Here is a 17,113-nt window from a genome sequence, read left to right on the forward strand (position 1 = left end):
CAACCAGATGACGGAGTCCAGGAGCCAGATGACACCTTTGACGACTGCTACTACACTGAGGGCGTCTACTACGACGTGACGGAGACCGCCGATGACCAGGAGTAGTTAGGAGGCTCCCAGGCAGGAGGCCTTGCCTTTTCGATCGTAGATGCTTTTGTGCTAGCCTTCTTAAGGCACTTGTCTAACTTATGTCTGTACTCAGATATTGTTGCTTCCGCTGACTCGTTTGTATTCAAGCTGATGTATTCGAGCCCTCGAGGCCCCTGGCTTGTAATATAAATCTTGTATTATTTTAATTTGTGTCTAGAGTCATGTTGTGATATCTTCCCGTGAGTCCTTGATCTTGATCGTACACATTTGCGTGTATGATTAGTGTACGATTGAATCGAGGGCATCACAGGACGGTGGCTCGATTTGGCGTCGTCCTGATCGACCAAAGAACTGCCCGCAACTCATCAATCCAGCACCTTCCACTCTTGTGCAGCTTGTCAAAGGTCTTCGTTCTCAGGCCTTGCAACACTTTAGCATTTGCCCTCTCCGCTTGGCCGTTGCTCCGTGGATGTGCCATGGAAGCAAAACAGACCTTGCTGCCGAGGTCTTGGATGTGCTGCATGAAGGTGTGGCTTGTGAACTGCATGCCGTTGTCGGTGATGACTCTGTTTGGCACACCAAAACGGCAGACCAGTCCTTTGAAGAACTTGACGGCTGACTGAGCAGTCACCTTCCTCACTGCTTCCACTTCCGGCCACTTTATGAACTTGTCGATTGCAACGTATAAGTACTCAAAGCCCCCGACAGCGTGGGGGAAAGGGCCCAGTATATCGAGCCCCCAGACCGAGAATGGCCAGGAGAGAGGTATTGCTTGAAGGGCTTGAGCCGACTGATGAAGCTTCTTTGAATGGAACTGGCACGCTTCACACTTGGTTACTAGTGATGTCGCATCCTGGAGGGCGGTGGGCCAGAAGAAACCTTGCCGGAATGCCTTCCCGGCAAGGGCCCTTGACCCTATGTGGGAGCCACATATGTCTCCATGTATCTCCGCCAACAGCTCCAGTCCTTCCTCCCGGGGGATGCACTTGAGTTTCACAACGTTTGGCCTCCTCCAGTATAGGACGTCATCGACGAACTGGTACAGGACGGACCGACGGGCTACTTTCTCTGCTTCTTCCTGCTCCTCGGGAAGCTCCCCTATTTGGAGGAAGTGGACGGTATGCTGCGCCTATGCCGGAGCCTGGGGCTCAATGGCAAGGACCAAAGGCATTTCTTCCGCCATGAGAGCGGCTGTCTCTACGGCCAGGGCTTGACGCCCTGTCGAAGCCAGTCGCTCTTGGGCAGGCTCAGCGTCCGCGGTAGCACCCTTGCTGGCAGCCCCAGGGGGCTTGCTAAGAAAGTACTTGCTGGGACCTGATTTCCTACGCTTGTTCTGCCCCGCCGATGGTTCGACAGATGGTTGAGTTAACCGGAGCAAAAAGGTACCTGGTTCCACAGGTAGCTTGAATGCGGCAGGCTTTGACAGGTAATCGGCGATGTCGTTCTCCGCTCGGGGGACGTGCTCCGCCTAGATACCGTCAAAGCATTCCTCCAGTTTCCTCACCTCATCTACGTAGGCTTCCATCAATGGGCTCTGATAATCCTTGTTGACCTGCCTAGCAACGAGCTACGAGTCACCCCTGATGATGAGCTTCTTAACCTCGAGGTCTGCCGCGATCCTGAGACCAGCAAGAAATCCCTCGTACTCGATGGTGTTGTTGGTAGACATCTCCCTGGGGAAGTGCATCTGGATCGCGTACTTGAGGTGTTCACCGGTGGGTGCGACGAGCAGCACACCGGCACCGGTGCCTTGCAGCGAGAAACCCCCATCAAAGTACATGATCCAGTCACGGTCTGCTTCCTTGCCGGGGAGAGTGGTCTCCTGGATTTCTTCGTCATGCGTCGAGGTCCATTCTGCGTTGAATTCCGCCAAGACTCTGCTTTGAATTGTCGAGGTACTTTCAAACTTTAAACCGAAACTTGACAGCTCCAAGGCCCATTCCACAATCCTTCTGGTTGCGTCCGGGTTGTGCAGTATCCGTTGCAACGGGAGGCGGGTGACAACAGTGATCTCGTGGGCCTGGAAGTAGTGACGTAGCTTCCTCGAGGCCATAAGGAGGCCGAAGAGCAATTTTTGCATGCCGGAATACCTCGACCTAGCCCCCTACAAGAGGGAGCTGACAAAGTAAACCGGGTGCGGCATCATCTTCTTCTTTGGCACCACTTCACTCGACTGCGCGGGCATTGCCTTGGTGGCACCAGACTCTGCCGGGGGCCGCGCCTTGTCGGCACCAGGCCCTGCCGGGGGAATCTTTGGCTTGCCATCCGCTGGTTCTGCCGCCATTGCCACCTCCTCGTCGACCTCCCTCTGTGCCACCAGTGTGGCGGTAACCACTTGATTCATCGCCGCCAGATACATCATCAACGACTCTTGTGGTTTAGGCGCAACCAATATTGGCGTGGAGGAAAGGTATTTCTTCATATCCTGCAGTGTTGCCTCGGCTTCTGGTGTCCACTCTATTGGGCCTGCCATCTTCAAGATTTTGAAGATGGGAAGGGCGCGCTCGGCGGACTTGGAGATGAACCGGCTCATGGCGGCAGCGCAGCCGGTGAGCCAACGCACATCCTTGATCCGCTTGGGCGCCTCGATCTGCTTAATTAATGACTTGATCTTGTCTGGGTTTTCCTCGATCCCATGCTGTGACACAAAGAATCTGAGAAGCTTGCCGCACAGAACACCGAAGACGCACTTCTCAGGGTTCAGCTTGAGGTTGATCTTGCGCAGGTTAGCAAATGTCTCTTCCAGATCTTGCACAAGAGTTGGCCCGTCCTTGGTTTTGACTACTATGTCATCCATGTAGGCCTCCATATTTCTATGGATCTGAGGTTGAAAACCAATTTGGACTGCTCTTGCAAACGTTGAGCCGGCACTCTTCAACCCAAAAGGCATCCGTAAAAAGCAATACGTATCACATGGGGTGATGAATGCCGTCTTCTCTTCATCCCCTCTTGTCATGAAGATTTGGTGGTAGCCTGAGTAGGCGTCGAGGAATGATAACAGATCACACCCGTCCGTGGAGTCAACAATCTGGTAGATGCGCGGCAACGGGAAGGGGTCCTTAGGGCAAGCCTTATTAATATCTGTGTAATCAATACACATCCTCCACTTCCCATTCGCCTTGCGCACCACTACTGGATTGGCCAACCACGTCGGGTGGAGCACCCCTCTCACCAAACCTGCTGCTGCCAACTTCCTGATCTCCTCTATGATGAACTGCTGCCTTTCCAGAGCCTGCTTTCTGACCTTCTGCTTGACGGGCCGTGCGTGGGGGCAGACAACTAGGTGGTGCTCAATCACCTCCCTGGGAACACCAGGGATGTCGGACGCTTGCCATGCAAACACGTCGATATTTTCCCGGAGGAAGGTGACGAGCGCGCCTTCCTATTTGCTGTCGAGGGTGGAGCCTATGATGAAGGCCCCTCCCATGCCATCCTCCTCGATGGGCACCTTCTTGGTCTGTGGCAGCTCGGCTCTGGATCTATTGCTCTTGTCGATAGAGCTCTCTGGCACGTCCTCAATGGTAGCACAACACTCCGAGGTGGTGCGCTTGCCGGAGTGGGTACGAGAGGTCTTCCCGGGCTCCTTTTTCCCTCCCGGGCCGTCAGCGGCAGGAGCAGGTGCCTTGACGGCAGCTGCTGCAACTGCTTCCCAGTAGAGTTGGTCGGCGCAGATCAGCGCGTCCTTCTTGTCGAAGGGGACGGAGATGATGGTCAACGGCCCGGGCATCTTTAGCATGTTGTAGGCGTAGTGTGCCGCCGCCATGAACTTGGCCAATGCCGGGTGGCCGAGGATCCCGTTGTAGGGCAAGGGGATCTCGGCCATGTTGAAGACGATCCTCTCCATCTTGCAGTTCAACTCTCCTCCAAATGTCGTGGGCAGTGTGACCTTTCCCTTCAGCTGGCTCCTCCCCGGATTGACCCCTTGAAACGTGTCCGTTTCCTTGAGGTCTCCATCAGGGATTTGCAACCTTTTGATCACGACAGGCGAGATCAGGTTCTGGCCGGCCCCGCCGTCAACCAACATCTTGTTCACCCTGAGGGTGCGTATTGTTGGCGAGACCAACAATGGCAAACACCCGACCATGGTAGTGCGGTCAGGGTGGTCCTCGGCGTCAAAGATGAGGGGCGTGCTGGACCACTTCAACGGCTTCTGAGCGTCGAACGACGGCTCTGCTGCTATAATCTCACACCCCCACTGCTTGAGCTGGCGGTGAGAGGTATGCAGCAAGGCGCCGCCATCGATGCACATGGCCTCTATAGCCTTCTGGAACCCTTGCTCACCAGACTCGTCGTCCTCGTCATGATCGTCGTCTTCTTGTTTCTTGTTGCGGCCCTGGGCGGGCCTCTCTTGCTGGTTATCCTTGCCGGGGCGGCCTCCTTGGCCGCCACGCTTCTTGCCGGATCCCTCAACGCCGTCCTGGTCCTTCTCCTTATCCCACCTTTCGTACTCAGCCTTTTGCTTCTCAGCAAGCAGCTTGACTTGTCGGCAGTTCTGGAGGTCGTGGCCCTTGGTGCAGTGGATCTCACAGTATTGCTTGCCGGAGCTTCCTGGCTTGTCAGTAGCCGCCAGGGCTCGGCAGGCGGCACACCCAGCAATCTCCTTGCCGGGGGCGTCTGCCTTGACCTTCTTGCCGGCACCGGTATTGTCAGATCCCTCAATGGCAAGCACGACCTTGCCTTTGCGTTTCCTGTTGCGACGCCGGCTCTTCTTCGTCAGGGTGGCGACGTCTTCATCAGTAGAGTCGGTTTCCGCGCCGACGTCTTCGCCGGGGTACTTCCTTCCCTCTTCAGCCCGGGCGCACCTATTGGCCAAAATGTAGAGCTCGGCCACATCCTTAACCTTGGTCATCGCTAGCTCCTCGTGCATCTTGCGATTGCGTACGTTCTGGTGGAATGCGCTAATCACAGTGGCGGGATGAACGTCGGGGATGTTATACTGCACCCGGCTGAATCTTTGGATGTACTTGCGCAGGGTCTCCCCTTCCTTCTAGGGAATGATATGCAGATCACTGGCCTGGCCATGAGCTTGGTGGCCTCCTGTGAAGGCGCCAACGAACTCATGGCACAGATCTGACTAGGAAGAAATGGAATCCACCGGCAAGTGCATCAACCAAGACATCACATTGGGCTTGAGCGCCAGCGGGAAATAGTTGGCAAGCACCTAGTCGTCGCCCAGTGGCCTGCATCGCGATGGTGTAGATGTCGGGGAACTCGGACGGATGGGTCTTGCCGGTGTACTTCTCGCCGATGTCGGGCTTGAACGTGCAGTGGGATGGCCACTGGAACTGCCTCAGCTCACGGGTAAAAGCCGGGCAGCCCACCTCGTAAGATAGGCCGCCAGCCCCCCCGGTGCTGGGTGGTCCATAGCGGGTCTCGCCCGCTTGTCCGACTGGCGGTGCGTTTCGCACGGCGCTCGACGGTGGTTCGAGCGTCTTCGTGAGCTTGCTCCCGAAGGACCTGGCACTGGTCGCGGAGGGTCCGCGGGTCGGACGACGCTATGGAGATGTTATCACAAGTGTCGTCGTGACAGGCCGATGCCCGCGGCGGCTGGCGAGGAGGAGGAGAGTGCATCATGGCCGCAGCTCCCCCGATCCTCCCAGCGCCAGCATGTGGTGGCTTGGTGGAGCGCCGACCCGATGGCCCCGCTGGTCATGGATCGTCTTTGTTTGCGACGGCGATGAGGCTTCGGATGATGGCCCTCCACTCGTCGAGCTTCTCCGCACCAGGAGGGAAGTCGAGGAGCAGCTGTGCGCGTGCCAAAGCTTCCGCTAGCGTGGGCGGCGGCGACAGCTGCGTGGATCGCGGCGCGCTTCAACTTCTAACAATGTTAGAAGGAGCTCCGTCACGACCCAACAGCTGCGTGCCATTTTCGCCAGCACTTCGGAGCATGCTGAACCCCCTCATCTTGCCGATGACGCACAGGGCTCTTCCCATGGCGGTGCCCAGGGTCACCATCGTGGTGACGCTGCTCGACGCGCACACCATGGGAAGAACGCGCGGTGGTCGCCGGTGTAGGCGTCCTGGAGGTCGCCACGCCGCCCGGAGTCGGCACAACGACGCCCCTTGAGGGCCCTGCGCCGCCTGCGGGGGGCCCAGCTCCGTCCTTGGATCCGGCGACATGTAGCCGGTCGTCTAGCGCGCGAATGACGCCGCTCGCCAGGCTCCGACCGCCTAGGCGATGTTGGTGCTCGCGGGCCGTGGCCCAGGTCCTGTCTGCGACCGGTCCGCTGCTCGTCGGCACCGGCACGGGTCGTTCAGCTCCCAACGAATCGACCGCCATGGCCGTCCTCTTCTTAGGGGCCATGGCGACGAAGAACTGCTAGGCTAACTACTAGACCAGATTCTCACAATTGCGCCCCCTACCTCGCGCGCCAAAGATGTCGGTGTGGAACGACACCTATGGGATCAGAAGAATCCCTACTACGGTTGCCGGGGCGCAGGGTTGTGAGGAGAGCAGGGCTAGTTGACAGCACAAGGATCGTTTACCCAGGTTCGGGCCGCTAGGATGCGTAAAACCCTAGTCCTGCTTTGGTGGGTGTATTTCTGAGAGTTCTTGAGCTCTCGAACTAGCTGTGGTCAGCGTGTGGTTTGAAAGACCCGAATCCCCCTCCTCGTCGCCTCGGGCCTCCTTTTATAGGAAAAAGGGGTTGCCACAGTGGCACACAGGAGGTGGAAAGGTCTACAGTGGCACGAGGTTATCCCTCGTATTACAGGACAAGGTGCATTTAATGCATCGCTTAGGTGTTCTCTTACTTTATCGGGGACGGGGGCAAGGCCCGTCCCGTCCGTCGCCGCTCCTCCTCGCTTCGACACACGCCTTGGCCAGGGATGTGTGCGGTGCCATGCAGGCAGGCAGACAACTGAGTTGGCACGGTGGTGGAGCCTTCACAAAGATCTGCATGCTGCCACGCAGGCGCTTGATGAGTTGGCCTGGGAGCTGCCTGTTGCCATGCAGGTGCCCGCCCAGCTAGTTGGGCTGGCAGCTGCATGTGAACGGCGGTGGAAGCTTGGTTGACGTGGGCTTGGCGGTGGCCTTGCCGACGTCTTTGGCGAGGGCCTTGTCGGGTGGCCCGGCAAGGGTCTCGCCGTGGCGTGTTGTCGTCCCCGGCAAGGATCTTGCCGGGGGTCTGGTGGCCTTCCTTGGCAAGGATCTTGCCGAGAATCCTCGTCTTCTAATCTGATCTTAAATATGTCTTCACAAGGATCTACATGCCACCACAGGGGTGCCTTCCCGAGCCCTGGCCCCATGCTGATGATGGCACTGGGGCCGTGGGCTCAAGGGTGGCTCGCTCTGTTGGTGCAGGGCGAGCTGTCCCGGCAAGAGTCTTGTCGAGGCCGCTGAGGCTACCCGGCAAGGGTCTTGCCGGGGGAACTTGCTTCGTCCCTTTGCTCTTTGTGGTCTTGGCCTTGGCGTTGCTTTGATTGTCTTGGGCTTCGATCTTACCTTGGCCCACCTCCCTCGTTCTGCTTGGTGTGGCCGTGGGCGCGGCTCTGACTGCCCATCCACAGGAAAAGGGGTACAAAGATGCGCCCCTATTTTTGTACACCGACACAGAAGCTTAAACCCCAGTTTATGCGCTATTCCATAAGGGACCGATTGGATCCAAAAGTTTAATGCTATGGTTAGAATTTATTCTTAATACTTTTCTCGTAGTTACGGTGTAGCGACCAGACCTCAAATAGTCTGATCTCTGTGCTCCGGTGTCATCCCTGGATCAGTAATGCTGACACCACACAGTACTCGGAGGATTTATAGCAGAGTAGCAATCACACACTTATTACATCGAGTGTCTCAAAAGAGAACTTATTACAATAAATATGGCTTAAGGCCAACTAATAACGATAACAGCGGAAGGCTTGGAAGATAAGTGAGTCCATCAACTCCAACGGCATCACTGAGTATAGAACCACGACCTAAAACTCCACAATCATCGTCTGAAAAGTCTGCAACATTAACGTTGCAGCCCGAAAACGGGTCAGCACATGGAATATGCTGGCAAGATAACACATAGAGAGTAATGGAATGCAACAGCTATACTATATGCATATTTGGCTGGTGGAAAGCTCTATGGTTACAGTTTTTTTGGCGTAAAGCCAATTTTTCCCTACTTCAAAGGAATAAAATTAATTACTATCATGGTGGTTGTTAAACATTGAGAATGGTTGACAGCATTCTCAATCCCAATTAAGTATCATCATTAAAACCCAACAATATTAATTTAGGGTAACATGTTGAGATTCACATGATAATCCAGGTACTAGATACTCAAGATTGTCCATAACCGGGGACACGGCTAACCATGATTAGTTTATAACACTCTGCAGAGGTTTGCACACTTTTCCCCACAAGACTCGATCGCCTCCGTTTGGTTTCTCGCACTACAGGGTGTTTGAGAAGACGGATGACCGAGACATAGTCTTTCAGAAGCGCTAGCACCTTACGATCGGGTAGACCGTACCACCTACAACCCCTACATCTGCTAGTCTACCACTGTAAGAGTTTGCACAACTTAGTCAACTATGCCAGAGCCCATAATGGCTTGTGGCTGCACACGGAAGTTTCTAGTATGAATAATCTCATGATCCCTTTGAGCCTGGGTGGCAGTCCAGAAAAAAACAGGCAAGTCCTGGTAACCCCAGGTGCCTCAATCCACCCAGATGTGTGTTAGGTTGCCACCTTAGATAAACCCTTAATTAACAATCTCACATCTGTCATGGATTTCACTCACCCAATCCACGTCTACTAGCATAGCATGGCATAATAAGCAAACGTAGAAGTAACTCCCAAAGGTTTGATAATAAACAGGTAATAGGTACTACCTCATCTACATCCCATCCCACAATTTAATTAGATCCTAATCATGCAATGTGTGAGGATTGATCTAATGCAATAAAACTGGGTTGTAAAAAGGTATGATCAAAGTGTTACTTGCCTTGCTGATGATCCGCGAAACCTAGAGATTCGAAGTAACAGGCGGCGCACTCCGGGTATTCTATCGCAGACAACAACAAGCATACAATAAGTACTCATCTAATGCACAGGTAAAACTCAAATAGAAGATCTAACCAGAAAGTTCAACTTAAGAACCCTGGTTTGCAACAAGAATCAAATCGAACGAAGCGAAAGAAATCAAACGGCGAAAGAAAACAACCTCATTCTAGTAATCTGGATCTAGGGCAAATATTACAGTAGCAAAAACTTGTTTAAGTTGATTATTCAGAAAGAGGGTTTCGAGACGAAACTCCAGGCGCTTGAATCGCCTGATTCCGATAAACGAGCGAAAAGTTATACTAAAACGAAAATCGGATCAGAAATCGGGATCAGAAAATAACCGCGGAAAAACCAACGAAAAAGAAAAACGATGAACAATTTTTTTTAAACAGCACGGAAAACGAGGCGGCGGCGAACCTCGGGCGGCGCGCTGCTCCGGCGAGTCGGCGGCGGCGGCGGCTAGAGGCGGCGGCGGCTAGGGTTAGGTCAGGGGCGGCTGGGCTCTCCTCCCGGGCCGGGGCGGCGGCTTATATAGCCTCGGCCGGCGGAGTCCAGGCCGAGTACGGCCCAAAGTCGGTTCCGCGCGTTTTTTTTAAATAATTCCGCTCGGAAGAAAAATAAAAAGAAATACTGAACGGAGTCCAAAAATCATGAAATAAATTTTGCCGGGTTCCTAAAATCAAGCCGGATAAAGTGAACATTTATCTGGGCCCAAACTACAACTTTGAAAAACGCACATTTTTCCTAAATTCAAATAAAAATACCAAAAACTCCGAAATAAAACTTATTTGATTTTTTTATTAAATCCTCAATATTTCTATATTTTGGGAAAGTCATTTTATTCGCTCTCTCATATTTTTGTAATAGAAACAATTGATGATAAAATAAATAAAATCAAATGATCCTGTTTACATAATTTGAGATAACTCAAACATGTAAATAACGAAATCCCCAACTCTCTCCGTGGGTCCTTGAGTTGCTTAGGATTTTCTAGGATCAAGACCAAAAGCAAAATAAAATATGATATGCATGATGACCTAATGTATAACATTCCAAATTGAAAATTTGGGATGTTACAAACCTACCCCCCTTAAGATGAATCTCGCCCTCGAGATTCGGGTTGGCTAGAAAATAGGTGAGGGTGGTCTTTGAGCAAATCTTCCTCTCGCTCCCAGGTGGCTTCATCCTTCGTGTGGTGGCTCCACTGTACTTTACAAAACTTGATAACCTTGCTGCGAGTGACTCAACTGGCAAACTCAAGGATCTTGACTGGTTTCTCCTCATAGGTCAAATTGTTATCCAATTGAATTGCTTCCAATGGCACTGTGTCTCTCAAAGGTATGTCAGCCATCTCCGTGTGACACTTCTTCAACTGAGAAACGTGGAACACATCATGCACTCCGGCCAATCCTTCTGGCAATTCCAACTTGTAGGCCACTTCTCCCATACGCTCCAAAACTCGATATGGTCCTACAAATCGTGGCGCTAACTTCCCCTTAACACCAAAGCGCTTAATCCCTCGAAGTGGGGATACTCGAAGATAAGCTCTATTTCCGACTTCGTAAACTGTCTCCTTGCGTTTAGAATCTGCGTAGCTCTTCTGCCTGGACTGGGCTACCTTGAGCCTATCGCGAATCAACTTCACCTTCTGTTCAGACTCCTTAATCAAATCTGGTCCAAACAACTGGCGGTCTCCAACTTAGTCCCATGACAACGGTGTCCTGCACCTCCTTCCGTACAAAGCTTCAAAAGGGGTCATCTTCAAACTGCTCTAATAGCTATTATTGTAAGAAAACTCCGCATATGGCAAATTATCGTCCCAACTAGATCCATAATCTAGCGCACAAGCTCTCAGCATATCCTCCAAAATCTGATTGACTCTCTCGGTCTGTCCATCTGTCTGCGGGTGAAAAGCTGTACTAAATTCTAACCTAGTACCCAAAGTCTCATGCAACTGCTTCCAAAACTTTGAGGTAAACTGGGTTCTTCTATCTGATACGATGCTCCTCGGAACTCCATGCAAACATACGATCCTGGTCATGTATATCTTTGCCAACTTAGCACTAGTGTAAGTGGTCTTTACTGGGATGAAATGTGCTACCTTCGTCAATCGATCAACTACAACCCAAATCGAGTCATAGCCTGAACGAGTCCTTGGTAATCCCGTGATAAAATCCATGCCTAACTTATCCCACTTCCATTCGGGTATCGGCAATGGTTGCAACAATCCTGCTGGCTTCTGATGCTCTGCCTTTACTCTCTGGCATACATCACAAACTGCTACATACTCCGCAATATCCTTTTTCATTCCGGTCCACCAGAAAATATCCTTCAAATCCAAATACATCTTGGTATTTCCTGGGTGAATCGAATACGGTGAATCATGTGCCTGTTGCAAAATCAACTTCCTGATTTCCGGGTTGTTGGGCACGTAAACGCGGTCTTCAAACCATAGGGTGTCGTGCTCATCCTCATGAAATCCTTTAGCTTTTCCTTTGCTCAGTTTCTCCTTTATAGCGGCAATTTCTTTGTCAGTTTTCTGAGCTTCTCTGATTCTATCTATCAAAGTTGACTGAATTTCCAATGCTGCTACATAGCCTCTGGGAACTATTTCTAAACATAGTTCACGAAGATTTCCTGCTAACTCCTTGGGTATTTCTCCCGTCATTAGTGTATTGACATGACTCTTACGGCTCAATGCATCCGCTACTACATTAGCTTTTCCGGGATGGTAATGCAATTTCATATCATAATCCTTGATGAGCTCCAACCATCTCCTTTGTCTGAGATTCAACTCCTTCTGCGTGAAAATGTACTTCAAACTCTTATGATCCATGTACACCTCACAATGATTTCCGATGAGGAAATGGCTCCATGTCTTCAACGCATGCACTACGGCTGCTAACTCCAAATCATGCGTGGCATAATTCAACTCATGGGGCTTTAGTTGTCATGAAGCATACGAAACAACTCTTCCTTCCTGCATAAGCACTGCTCCAAGTCCTCGACGTGAAGCGTTGCAATACACCTCATAATCCTTGGTTTGATCTGGCAAAATCAACACTGGTGAGGTAACCAAGCGTTTCTTCAACTCCTGGAAACTTGCCTCACACTCCTCGGTCCATTTGAACTTAGTATCCTTCTTCAGCAACTCCGTCATAGGCTTCACAATCTTTGAGAAATTCTCAATAAATCTCCGGTAGTATCCTGGGAGTCCAAGAAAACTCTGGATCTCTCCAACGGTAGTTGGGGCTTCCCACTTGGTCACGGTTTCAACTTTAGCGGGATCTACTGCTATACCTTCTCCAGATATAACATGTCCGAGGAATCCTACTTCCTTCAACCAAAATTCACATTTGCTGAACTTGGCATATAATTGGTGTTCTCTGAGCTTTCCAAGTACCAAACGCAAATGCTCCTTATGCTCCTCTTCATTCTTCGAACATACTAGGATATCATCAATGAACACTACGACGAACTTATCCAAAAACTCCATAAACACTTTGTTCATCATGTTCATAAAATAGGCATGCGCGTTAGTCAGTCCAAATGACATAACGGTATACTCATATAGTCCATATCTTGTGGTAAAATCTATCTTCGGAATATCCTGTTCTCGAATCTTCAACTGGTGGTATCCTGATCGCAAATCGATCTTGGAAAACACCTTAGCTCCTTGCAATCGATCAAACAGATCGTTGATCATTGGTAGTGGGTACTTGTTCTTGATCGTTACTTCGTTCAATCCTCAATAATCCACAACCATCCTTAATGATCCATCCTTCTTCTCCACTAGAAGTACTAGTGATCCCCAAGGCGAAGAACTTGGGCGAATATATCCTTTATCCAGTAACTCCTTAATCTACTTCTTAATTTCCACCAAATCCTTTGCTGGCATCCTATATGGTCTCTTTGATATGGGTCTAGTGCCTGGCAATAGCTCAATCAAAAATTCAATATCTCTATCTGGTGGCATGCCTGGCAACTCTTCAGGAAATATATCAGGAAAATCCTTTACCACCGGTACTTCCTCCTGCACAACTCCTGATAAGGAATTTACTTGTGTCCTCTTTGGCACATGCCGGGATACATACTTGATCCTTCTTCCTTCTGGTGTGGTAAGCAAAATTGACTTACTGGCACACTCAATATTCCCTTCATACTTTGATAACCAATCCATGCCTAATATCACATCCAATCTTTGATATTCCAATACTATTAGGTCTGAGGGAAAAACATAGTTACCAATCCTTAATGGTAACCGATCACACCATAGACTTGCCGCATACTCTGCTCCTGGCGAGGTTACTAACATGGGTGACCTAAGGGCTTGGGTTGGTAGGTTATACTTATCCACAAATCCCCTTGAGATGTATGAATGCGATGCACCAATATCAAAAAGAACGAGTGCAGTAAATGACTTAACCAAAAACTTACCTATTACTGCATCGGGCTGAGCTTCAACCTCCTCCACATTAACGTGGTTCACATGTCCCCTGTTGAAAGGGTTTGGCTTCTTCCCAGAACTTCCATTGCCATTTTGTCCTTCACGACAGTCATTTGCATAATGTCCTGGCTTCGAACACTTATAGCAAGTGACGTGGCTCAAATCCTTCTTGGCTGGGGTTGATGGGGTGCTGCGGTTCTGTCCATTGCTTCCTCCATTCCCATTACCATTCTTGGTGCCATTGTGATTGTGCGAGCTACCTACTCCATGGGTATGCTGAAAATGTCCTCCCGGTCTAGGGGTAAAACGAGGTTTCTGCTGAGCTCCTGAGTTATACTTTCCTTGTCCATACTTCCTCTTGCGGTTCTCAATTTGCTGCTGCTTCCCTTCAATCATAAGAGCACGGTCTACCAACTCCTGGTAGTTGTTGAAGGTGGCTACCAACAGTTGCATACTCAACTCATCATTCAATCCTTCCAGGAATTTCTCCTGCTTTGTTGCATCCGTAGCAACGTCATCTGGGGCATAACGTGCTAGCTTACTAAACTCCTCCACATACTGGCCAACTGTCCGTCCTCCTTGGCGCAAGTTACGAAACTCACGCTTCTTCATGGCCATTGCTCCTGCTGAAACATGGGCAGTACGAAAAGCCTGCTGAAACTGGTCCCATGTGACAGTGTCGACTGGGAAGGTGGTTGTGAAATTCTCCCACCAAGATGTTGCGGGTCCTTCTAACTGATGTGCGGCAAACTTAACCTTCTCCGTATCTGTGCATCCTGCTGTGGTCAACTCCCTAGCTATCTTGCGGAGCCAATCATCTGCTACTATCGGCTCGGTGCTACTGGAAAACACCGGCGGATTTAGCCTAAGAAAACGGGCTAAGTGGTCAACAGGTGGTGGTGGTGGTGGGTTGTTGTTGTTGTTCCCTTGATTCTGATTTTGAACTAACAATTGCATCAGGGTGTTCTGCTGCTGGATCAACTGGGTGAGCTCCGGCGGAAAGGCAAATCCGGGGTCACATCTCGGAGGCATCTGAGGGTTTAGAAAAGATGAGATATAAGAATAGAGGGGGTCTAAAGAGAAAACACTACCCATATGCACATGAGGCAAAATCACACAATTCACTTCCATCAATCAAACAAAGGCATACAATCGGTCTAACTATCGCAAAAGTGCTCGGACTACTATATTTACATGGTGGACTGCTACTGCAGATGAGGTGGTCTACTAGAAATATTCTACGGTTGTAGACTCCATGATATCTGCTCCTGCTTCATCAACATAGTCATCATTGCTACTATCTTGTTCCGAGTCGGTGCCGTCAATGATGATGTAGTCTTCCGGGCTAATCTCCTTGGGTTCCTCATCTTCATCTACTGGTGTCGGGCCTCCCATAAATATTCCAATCTTCTTGATCAGATCGTCATTCTTCTCCACCAATACTTCAATTTCTTCTTCATAATCTTCGCGTGTGGCCTTGAGTTCTTCCTCTAGTTCCTTGATTCTAGTCTTAGCCTTCTTCAGATCTATCATGTCGGTGCACATCTGATTCTCCTGTCGTCGAATGTGCTGGTTTAACTCCTGAATATAAGCTACAATTGATCTATCCTTCCTGGTGCTGATCATCTCCCATTGTTCATCTCGGCGTCCGCAAATCTGGTAGATAGTATCCTTGAGATCCTTGCGGTAGACTTCTCCAATGCGTCCCATGGCGATGTGAGCTGCCATGCTCTTTCCTAGACTCCAAGTTGGTGCATCAAAAGAAAACTCTATGGGCTCAGTGACTGACATGAACGTCCTTCCTGGAACTTGAACTTGAATCATCCAGCGCTCTTCTTCAGGTAAAGTGGCGTTGTAGGTTCCCGTGAAGCTTGGTATTCCTATGTTCAGGTATCTAGTGACTTCCTTCAAGTGGCGTCCAAAGGGTGTATCTTCATCCGGTTGTGTGAACTTGTTCCTTGCATCCGCCATCCTAAAGAGTAGAAAAGATGAGAAGTTAGAATAGAAGAGAGTGAGTAGTGATCTAGGTCTTTAGCTTAGTGGTCGTGTCCTACAGTCAGCGTGTGCTCTCATACCATCTCTGTAGCGACCAGACCTCAAACAGTCTGATCTCTATGCTCTGGTGTCATCCCTGGATCAGTAATGCTAACACCACATAGTACTCGGAGGATTTATAGCAGAGTAGCAATCACACATTTATTACATCGAGTGTCTCAAAAGAGAACTTATTACAATAAATATGGCTTAAGGCCAACTAATAACGATAACAGCGGAAGGCTTGGAAGATAAGTGAGTCCATCAACTCCAACGGAATCACTGAGTATAGAACCATGACCTAAAACTCCTCAATCGTCGTCTGAAAAGTCTGCAACATTAACGTTGCAGCCCGAAAACGGGTCAGCACATGGAATATGCTGGCAAGATAACACATAGAGAGTAATGGAATGCAACAGCTATACTATATGCATATTTGGCTGGTGGAAAGCTCTATGGTTACAGTTTTTTTTGCGTAAAGCCAATTTTTCCCTACTTCAAAGGAATAAAATTAATTACTATCATGGTGGTTGTTAAACATTGAGAATGGTTGACAGCATTCTCAATCGCAATTAAGTATCATCATTAAAACCCAACAATATTAATTTAGGGTAACATGTTGAGATTCACATGATAATCCAGGTACTAGATACTCAAGATTGTCCATAACCGGGGACACGGCTAACCATGATTAGTTTATAGCACTCTGCAGAGGTTTGCGCACTTTTCCCCACAAGACTCGATCGCCTCCGTTTGGTTTCTCGCACTACAGGGTGTTTGAGAAGACGGATGACCGAGACATAGTCTTTCAGAAGCGCTAGCACCTTACGATCGGGTAGACCGTACCACCTACAACCCCTACATCTGCTAGTCTACCACTATAAGAGTTCGCACAACTTAGTCAACTATGCCAGAGCCCATAATGGCTTGTGGCTGCACACGGAAGTTTCTAGTATGAATAATCTCATGATCCTTTTAAGCCTGGGTGGCGGTCCAGAAAAAAATAGGCAAGTCCTGGTAACCCCAGGTGCCTCAATCCACCCAGATGTGTGTTAGGTTGCCACCTTAGATAAACCCTTAATTAACAATCTCACATCTGTCATGGATTTCACTCACCCAATCCACGTCTACTAGCATAGCATGGCATAATAAGCAAACGTAGAAGTAACTCCCAAAGGTTTGATAATAAACAGGTAATAGGTACTACCTCATCTACATCCCATCCCACAGTTTAATTAGATCCTAATCATGCAATGTGTGAGGATTGATCTAATGCAATAAAACTGGGTTGTAGAAAAGGTATGATCAAAGTGTTACTTGCCTTGCTGATGATCCGCGAAACCTAGAGATTCGAAGTAACAGGCGGCGCACTCCGGGTATTCTATCGCAGACAACAACAAGCATACAATAAGTACTCATCTAATGCACAGGTAAAACTCAAATAGAAGATCTAACCAGAAAGTTCAACTTAAGAACCCTGGTTTGCAACAAGAATCAAACCGAACGAAGCGAAAGAAATCAAACGGCGAAAGAAAACAACCTCGTTCTAG

The sequence above is a fragment of the Triticum dicoccoides genome, chromosome 7A (assembly GCF_002162155.2).
Source record: "Triticum dicoccoides isolate Atlit2015 ecotype Zavitan chromosome 7A, WEW_v2.0, whole genome shotgun sequence".
Taxonomy (NCBI): Eukaryota; Viridiplantae; Streptophyta; class Magnoliopsida; order Poales; family Poaceae; genus Triticum; species Triticum dicoccoides.